Source organism: Pseudophryne corroboree, chromosome 6, assembly GCF_028390025.1.
Source record: "Pseudophryne corroboree isolate aPseCor3 chromosome 6, aPseCor3.hap2, whole genome shotgun sequence".
NCBI lineage: Eukaryota > Metazoa > Chordata > Amphibia > Anura > Myobatrachidae > Pseudophryne > Pseudophryne corroboree.
The window spans coordinates 394,755,917-394,765,620 of record NC_086449.1 but is presented as its reverse complement, the minus strand read 5'-3'; positions in this window follow the sequence as shown (position 1 = coordinate 394,765,620).

Sequence of the window (9,704 nt, the reverse complement as noted above, 5' to 3'; positions counted from 1 at the left end):
TGTTTTCAGCAGTTTTTTATTTTTATTTTTTTATTACTGGATGTGTTTTTTAAGCCCAGTACCCACGGGCCGATTTGGGAGAGATGTGTGCTGAGCGAACCGCAGCGCGATCTGTGCTGAGCGTGCGGGGGGAGACGGGGGGGGGGGGGCGCTCACTTCACCCAGCGGGTGAAGTGAGCGACCCGCTAGATTGGCCTGCATGCAGGCCAATCTAGCAGCAGCGATAGCGATGTGCGGGGCCGCACATCGCTATCGCTGAGGGGGCTACACACGGAGCGATCATGCCGATATTCTAAGCAATCTAGTCAGATTGCTTAGAATATCGCTCCGTGAGTACCCCCCTTTAGACATTTGTATTTTGCCTGTAAAAAACTACGTATGCGGTGTAATGTATATTGTGGTGTGTGTGTTTTTATAGATATATATATATATATATATATATATATATATATATAGTACCTTATTGCCCCGGCACTCCAAATATCCACTCAGGGATATGTCTCGCTCCGGTGCCTTCCTCCGTGGAGAGCTTTGGTGAGGCCCCCCAGGATATGGCGGTCACAAACGAGGCGGCACTCAGAGGCTGTCACAAATTCTTGTAATAGTGCAAACAGAGAAATCAACGTTTCGGGGACCAGTTCCCCTTCTTCAGGATATGTGTAAACACTGCACAAAAAACATTTAAATACTTAAACGAAGTACTTACCCCCCACCTCACACCCAATCACCTGGCGTCTCCCCTGGTCTCGCCGCCGTTCTCACCGCCCGGCACCGCCGGCTGCGTCCACTTCCGCCGGAAGTGACGTTGCGGGAGTATGCCGCGTTACCATGGAGACGCTAGCTAAACTCCATAACAACAACAATACATCTGTGAACCTTGTATTACAAGCAAATGCAGTGCGGATCAAGAACTGGTTACATCTTAGTGCATATCACTATAAGGTGCTAATATCAGCTACAAACATTAAAAAAGAAACCCACGTTTAAAAACAATATTAGTGCCTTTTAAAATCCCCTACTAAAAAGTGTCAATACCACATAATAGAATTATTTCTTACTCATAATAGCGCAAGCCGCTCCTGTTCTTCCTTATCATGAACCAACTTACTAGCAAATATCTACATACTCTGCCATTGTGACATATACGGGAATTTTTGTCTTTATGTTTATGCTTGACTCCCTCACTATATTTTAACCTATTCATCTGCTGGTTCCACGGGTGCAGGGACTTTATTCACTACTAGTACCCTGACCAGCTGCGGACCTCCTACCCACTACGTAATTCCTCCCCCCTGTCCATTTTATGAACCCACTGAGATGAAAACTGTCCCACGACTAATGCTACCCAACCCCCTGGCGTCTAAAATCTACCTCCAGAGGTAGAACTAAAGAAAATTAATGAGGCCCAAATTTTCATTCAAGCCTCCAGGTTTCAGGGTTTGTAGTCTGTGAATCCACATGGACTCTAACTGTAAGAGCTTTTTACCTCTATTTCCCCCACGGGGGGATTCTGGTACGTGGTCAATAAATAGGCTTATCTTACGTACCTACCAATTTTGGCAATGAGTTTCAGCAGAAAGTGAATTTTTACAAACTGCACCGCACTTTAAAGTTAAAGGAATTTTATAGCAAACAACCTCCACAAGCCATGAAGGCCACCTTACCACAAAGAGTTTTACAATTGGGCCCCAAGTCACGGTTTGACCCGACCACACAGAATGCATCATTAAAAACATTCCACAGGATGCTGGAAACCCCTGATAAGAAGAGTGAGACACGCAGATTTCATAACCTGCAGCATGAGGAAAGAGGGGCTCTGAAGGCACTGAGTGAAAGAAAGGATATAGTGATCCGCGGAGCGGATAAGGGTGGCTCCGTGGTGATCCAAAGTACTCCTGACTACACGAATGAATGTTTGAGACTTCTCAGTGACATTAATACCTATGGTAAACTGGCAAAAGACCCTTCCCAGACTTTTAAGGCTGAACTGATTCAGCTCTTGGAGCAAGCCAAGACCGAGGGGATCATCACGGCTGATGTATTTACAAGATTGTGTCCAGATTTCCCAGTCACGCCAATTTTTTATACGATCCCCAAAATCCACAAAGACGCACAGAGGCCTCCGGGTAGACCTATCATCTCTGCCCGGGGGTCTCTGTGCGAGCCTGTGGCGATTTACCTGGATTGCTTTTTACAGCCATGTATACAGGGCACGAGCACACATCTTAAGGATTCCAGTACCCTATTAAGAAAATTTCATTCCATTGAGCTGGTACCACCTGACACAACGATGGTAACCATCGATGTTACCAGCTTATATACCTGTATCCCACACCAACAGGGGGTCAATGCAGTGAGACGGTTAATCACAGGTAACGCATTGTATACTGGGCCAGATATAGATTTCTTTATAGAGCTGCTTCAGTTCACCTTATCCCATAATTTCTTCATCTTTGATGGGCAGTTTTACATACAGCGAACGGGGTGTGCCATGGGATCTTCCGTGGCACCCTCGTTCGCTAACGCCTTCATGTGGGAGGTGGAACGTCAACTGTTTTTGGCCGAGCTAACGATATCTAACCGGTTGTTCATCTACTACCGATATATAGATGACGTATTAATCTTTTGGCGAGGCGAAGTGCAGGATTTAGTGTCCCTTATTGATAGGCACAATACATCAGACAGTCCTGCCAAATTTACGATGAGTGTGAGTCAATATGAAATGTGCTATTTAGATATCCTTATTAAGCTCCAGGAAGGCAGAATTGAAACGTGCTTATATAAGAAACCTACGGACCGTAACACGGTTTTGAGGTACGATAGTTTCCATCCAACCTCAACCATTAGGGGACTGCCTTATTCACAATTTCTGCGGGTCTGCAGGACCAACACAAATGTTGAGGTCAGAAACAAACAACTTGATGAAATGGAGGGCAGACTTCGGGACAGGGGCTTTCCCTCAAAACTGCTAAGTAAGGCCCGTCAAAAGGCCACAGCAAGAAGGAGAGAAGATACTCTCCAAACAACACCACCCAAGGATATCACCAGCAGTATCCCCTGGGTGAGTGCATATGATGTCAACAGTGGACAAGTTAAGAAAAGGATGAAAGGTTTGTGGCCGATAGTCACATCGGATCCCGATCTGACAATCTTTAAGAGTAAGCGCATTATGCCAAGCTATACCAGAGGGCGCAGTATAAAAGATCTTGTCGTCAAAACCGACATGGCCAAATTGAAAGCAGCCCCCACCCACCACTTTTTAAGTAGAAAAAACGGGTGCTTTAAATGCACGGGCTGCACGACGTGTGCGCATATGTCTCCAGGAGACAGTATTGCTCACCCGTTCTCCGGAAAAAGTTTTAAGATCAGGTGGCCCTTAACGTGTAGTACCAAGTTTGTTATATACGCTATTATATGCCCGTGTGGCCGGTACTACATAGGGAAGACCGAGTGCCAGTTTAAAGTGCGCATGGCTCAGCATAGACAAGCGATTAGGAACGCTTTGGCGACGGGCAGTGGTGAACAGCCAGTCGCCAAGCACTTTGTCGAGTTCAGACACAGCATGGCCACATTTAAACATCGAATTATTGACCACGTACCAGAATCCCCCCGTGGGGGAAATAGAGGTAAAAAGCTCTTACAGTTAGAGTCCATGTGGATTCACAGACTACAAACCCTGAAACCTGGAGGCTTGAATGAAAATTTGGGCCTCATTAATTTTCTTTAGTTCTACCTCTGGAGGTAGATTTTAGACGCCAGGGGGTTGGGTAGCATTAGTCGTGGGACAGTTTTCATCTCAGTGGGTTCATAAAATGGACAGGGGGGAGGAATTACGTAGTGGGTAGGAGGTCCGCAGCTGGTCAGGGTACTAGTAGTGAATAAAGTCCCTGCACCTGTGGAACCAGCAGATGAATAGGTTAAAATATAGTGAGGGAGTCAAGCATAAACATAAAGACAAAAATTCCCGTATATGTCACAATGGCAGAGTATGTAGATATTTGCTAGTAAGTTGGTTCATGATAAGGAAGAACAGGAGCGGCTTGCGCTATTATGAGTAAGAAATAATTCTATTATGTGGTATTGACACTTTTTAGTAGGGGATTTTAAAAGGCACTAATATTGTTTTTAAACGTGGGTTTCTTTTTTAATGTTTGTAGCTGATATTAGCACCTTATAGTGATATGCACTAAGATGTAACCAGTTCTTGATCCGCACTGCATTTGCTTGTAATACAAGGTTCACAGATGTATTGTTGTTGTTATGGAGTTTAGCTAGCGTCTCCATGGTAACGCGGCATACTCCCGCAACGTCACTTCCGGCGGAAGTGGACGCAGCCGGCGGTGCCGGGCGGTGAGAACGGCGGCGAGACCAGGGGAGACGCCAGGTGATTGGGTGTGAGGTGGGGGGTAAGTACTTCGTTTAAGTATTTAAATGTTTTTTGTGCAGTGTTTACACATATCCTGAAGAAGGGGAACTGGTCCCCGAAACGTTGATTTCTCTGTTTGCACTATTACAAGAATTTGTGACAGCCTCTGAGTGCCGCCTCGTTTGTGACCGCTATATATATATATATATATAATACTATGTTTTTATAGTTATAGTTTTTATATATATATATATATATATATATATATATATATATATAAAACTATGGGCCTAATTCAGACCTGATCGCTAGGGTGTGATTTTTGCACTGTTACGATCAGGTAGTCGCCGCCTACAGGGGGAGGGGGTAATCGCTGTGCAGGGGAGCGATCGCATGTGCAGGAGAGCTGCAGAAACAGAAGTTTGTGCAGTCTCTGCACAGCCCAGGACCTACTCTTCCAATGCGATGATCGGGGCCGGAGCTGACGTCAGAAACCCTCCCTCCAAACGCCTGGTCCCTCCTGCATTTTTCCGTGCACTCCTCTAAACCGGTCAGTTGCAACCCACAAACGGCCTCTTCCTGTCAATCACCTTGCGATCACCTGTGCGATCGCTTTGTTCGCACCATCCCATCACTGCCTGACGCTCCCCAGCGCGGCGGACCGATGTGCCTGCGCACTGCAATGCATGCGCAGTTCAGACCCGATCACCCGCTGTGCGAAAATACACAGCAGCGACCGGGTCTGAATTGGGCCCTATAACGGGTCTTATTTTGCAGCAACTGCTGACTAAGGGGCTGATTCAGACCTGATCACTGTGCTGCAAATTTTGCTGTCCTGCGTTCGGGTAGTCGCCGCCCCCAGGAGGAGTGTAAATTCACCCGTGCAAGTGTACGATCGTATGTGTACGCAGAGCTGCAAAAATCTACTTTGTGCAGTCTCTGCGCAGCCCAGGACTTACTCCTACAAATATTTGTTATTCATATTAGTCCCCACCCTTGTGTGTGGCCCTCGAACATTCACTGGAAGTGTTAAGCGGCCCCCCAGCTGAAATAATTGCCCACCCCTGTCCTAGTGGATGCTGGGAACTCCATAAGGACCATGGGGATTATACCAAAGCTCCCAAACGGGCGGGAGAGTGCGGATGACTCTGCAGCACCGAATGAGAGAACTCAAGGTCCTCCTCAGCCAGGGTATCAAATTTGTAGAATTTAGCAAACGTGTTTGCCCCTGACCAAGTAGCAGCTCGGCAAAGTTGTAAAGCCGAGACCCCTCGGGCAGCCGCCCAAGATGAGCCCACCTTCCTTGTGGAATGGGCTTTTACTGATTTAGGATGCGGCAATCCAGCCGCAGAATGCGCCAGCTGAATTGTGCTACAAATCCAGCGAGCAATAGTCTGCTTAGAAGCAGGAGCACCTATTTTGTTGGGTGCATACAGGACAAAAAGCGAGTCAGTCTTCCTGACTCCAGCCGTCCTGGAAACATAAATTTTCAAGGCCCTGACTACGTCCAGTAACTTGGAATCTTCCAAGTCCCTAGTAGCCGCAGGCACTACAATAGGTTGGTTCAAGTGAAAAGCTGATACCACCTTAGGGAGAAACTGGGGACGAGTCCTCAATTCTGCCCTATCCATATGGAAAATCAGATAAGGGCTTTTACATGACAAAGCCGCCAATTCTGACACCCGCCTGGCCGAAGCCAAGGCCAATAACATGACCACTTTCCACGTGAGATATTTCAGATCCACAGTATTAAGTGGCTCAAACCAATGTGATTTCAGAAAACTCAACACCACATTGAGATCCCAAGGTGCCACAGGAGGCACAAAAGGGGCTGAATATGAAGCACTCCTTTTACAAAAGTCTGAACTTCAGGCAGTGAAGCCAGTTCTTTCTGGAAGAAAATCGACAGAGCCGAAATTTGGACCTTAATGGAACCCAATTTTAGGCCCATAGTCACTCCCGACTGTAGGAAGTGCAGAAAACGACCCAGCTGAAATTCCTCTGTAGGGGCCTTCCTGGCCTCACACCACGCAACATATTTTCGCCAAATACGGTGATAATGGTTTGCGGTTACTTCTTTCCTGGCTTTTATCAGCGTAGGAATGACTTCCTCCGGAATGCCCTTTTCCTTTAGGATCCGGAATTCAACCGCCATGCCGGCAAACGCAGCCGCGGTAAGTCTTGGAACAGACAGGGCCCCTGCTGTAGCAGATCCTGTCTGAGCGGTAGAGGCCATGGGTCCTCTGATATCATTTCTTGAAGTTCTGGGTACCAAGCTCTTCTTGGCCAATCCGGAACCACGAGTATCGTTCTTACTCCTCGCCTTCTTATTATTCTCAGTACCTTTGGTATGAGAGGCAGAGGAGGGAACACATAAACCGACTGGTACACCCACGGTGTCACTAGAGCGTCCACAGCTATCGCCTGAGGGTCCCTTGACCTGGCGCAATATCTAGTTTTTTGTTTAGGCGGGACGCCATCATGTCCACCTGTGGCCTTTCCCAACTGTTTACCAACAGTTGGAAGACTTCTGGATGAAGTCCCCACTCTCCCGGGTGTAGGTCGTGTCTGCTGAGGAAGTCTGCTTCCCAGTTGTCCACTCCCGGAATGAACACTGCTGACAGTGCTAAGACGTGATTTTCCGCCCATCGGAGAATCCTTGTGGCTTCTGCCATCGCCATCCTGCTTCTTGTGCCGCCCTGTCGGTTTACATGGGCGACTGCCGTGATGTTGTCTGATTGGATCAGTACCGGCTGGTTTTGAAGCAGAGGCCTTGCCAGATTTAGGGCATTGTAAATGGCCCTCAGTTCCAGAATATTTATGTGTAGGGACGACTCCTGACTTGACCAAAGTCCTTGGAAATTTCTTCCCTGTGTGACTGCCCCCCCGCCTCGAAGGCTGGCATCCGTGGTTACCAGGACCCAGTCCTGTATGCCGAATCTGCGGCCCTCTTGAAGATGAGCACTCTGCAGCCACCACAGTAGAGATACCCTGGTCCTTGGAGACAGGGTTATCAGTTGATGCATCTGAAGATGCGATCCCGACCACTTGTCCAAGAGGTCCCACTGAAAGGTTCTTGCATGGAACCTGCCGAATGGAATTTTGCTTCGTAAGAAGCTACCATTTTTCCCAGGACTCGTGTGCAGTGATGCACCGATACCTGTTTTGGTTTCAGGAGGTCTCTGACTAGAGATGACAGCTCCTTGGCTTTCTCCTGCGGGAGAACACTTTTTTCTGTTCTGTGTCCAGAACCATCCCCAGGAACAGTAGGCGTGTGGTAGGAACCAGCTGTGACTTTGGAATGTATAGAATCCATCCGTGCTGTTGTAGCACTTCCCGAGATAGTGCTACTCCGACCAACAACTGCTCCTTGGACCTCGCCTTTATAAGGAGATCGTCCAAGTACGGGATAATTAAAACTCCCTTTTTTCGAAGGAGTATCATCATTTCTGCCATTACCTTGGTAAAGACCCTCGGTGCCGTGGACAGTCCAAACGGCAGTGTTTGGAATTGGTAATGGCAATCCTGTACCACAAATCTGAGGTACTCCTGGTGAGGATGGTAAATGGGGACATGTAGGTAAGCATCCTTGATGTCCAGGGATACCATGTAATCCCCCTCCTCCAGGCTTGCAATAACCGCCCTGAGCGATTCCATCTTGAACTTGAATTTTTTTATGTATGTGTTCAAGGATTTCAACTTTAAAATGGGTCTCACCGAACCGTCCGGTTTCGGTACCACAAACAGTGTGGAATAGTAACCCCGTCCTTGTTGAAGTAGGGGCACCTTGACTATCACCTGCTGGGAATACAGCTTGTGAATTGCCTCTAGCACAGCCTCCCTGCCTGAGGGAGTTGTCGGCAAGGCAGATTTGAGGAAACGGCGGGGGGGAGACGCCTCGAATTCCAGCCTGTACCCCTGAGATACTACTTGAAGGATCCAGAGATCCACCTGTGAGCGAGCCCACTGATCGCTGAAATTTTTGAGGCGGCTCCCCACCGTACCTGGCTACGCCTGTGGAGCCCCCGCGTCTTGCGGTGGACTCAGATGAAGCGGGGGAAGAATTTTGATTCTGGGAACTGGCTGACTGGTGCAGCTTTTTCCCTCTTCCCTCGTCTCTGTGCAGAAAGGAAGCGCCTTTGACCCGCTTGCTTTTCTGAAGCCGAAAGGACTGTACCTGATAATACAGTGCTTTCTTAGGCTGTGAGGAAACCTGAGGTAAAAAAATTTCTTCCCAGCTGTTGCTGTGGATACGAGGTCCCAGAGACCATCCCCAAACAATTCCTCACCCTTATAAGGCAGAATCTCCATGTGCCTTTTAAAGTCAACATCACCTGTCCACTGCCGGGTCTCTAATACCCTCCTGACAGAATGGACATTGCATTAATTCTGGACGCCAGCCGGCAAATATCCCTCTGTGCATCCCTCATATATAAGACTACGTCTTTAATATGCTCTATGTTAGCACCATATTCTCCCTGTCTAGGGTATTAATATTATCTGACAGGGTATCAGACCCTGCTGCAGCAGCACTATTCATGCTGAGGCAATTGCAGGTCTCAGTATAATACCTGAGTGTGTTATACAGACTTCAGGATAGCCTCCTGCTTTTTATCAGCAGGCTCCTTCAAAGTGGCCGTATCCTAAGACGGCAGTGCCACCTTTTATGACAAACGTGTGAGCGCCTTATCCACCCTAGGGGATATCTCCCAACGTGACCTATCCTCTGGCGGGAAAGGGTACGCCAGCAGTAATTTTTTTGAAATTACCAGTTTCTTATCGGGGGAACCCACGCTTCTTCACACACTTCATTCACTCATCTGATGGGGGAACAAAACACTGGCTGCTTTTTCTCCCCAAACATAAACCCCCTTTTATGTGGTACTTGGGTTAATGTCAGAAATGTGTAACACAATTTTTATTGCCGAGACCATGCAACGGATGTTCCTAGTGGATTGTGTATATGTCTCAACCTCGTCGACACTGGAGTCAGACTCCGTGTCGACATCTGTGTCTGCCATCTGAGGTAACGGGCGTTTTTTGAGCCCCTGATGGCCTTTGAGACGCCTGGGAAGGCGCGGGCTGAGAAGCCGGCTGTCCCACAGCTGTTACGTCATCCAGCCTTTTATGTAAGGAGTTGACACTGTCGGTTAATACCTTCCACCTATCCATCCACTCTGGTGTCGGCCCCACAGGGGGCGACATCCCATTTATCGGCATCTGCTCCGCCTCCACATAAGCCTCCTCATCAAACATGTCGACACAGCCGTACCGACACACCGCACACACACAGGGAATGCTCTGACTGAGGACAGGACCCCACACAGCCCTTTGGGGA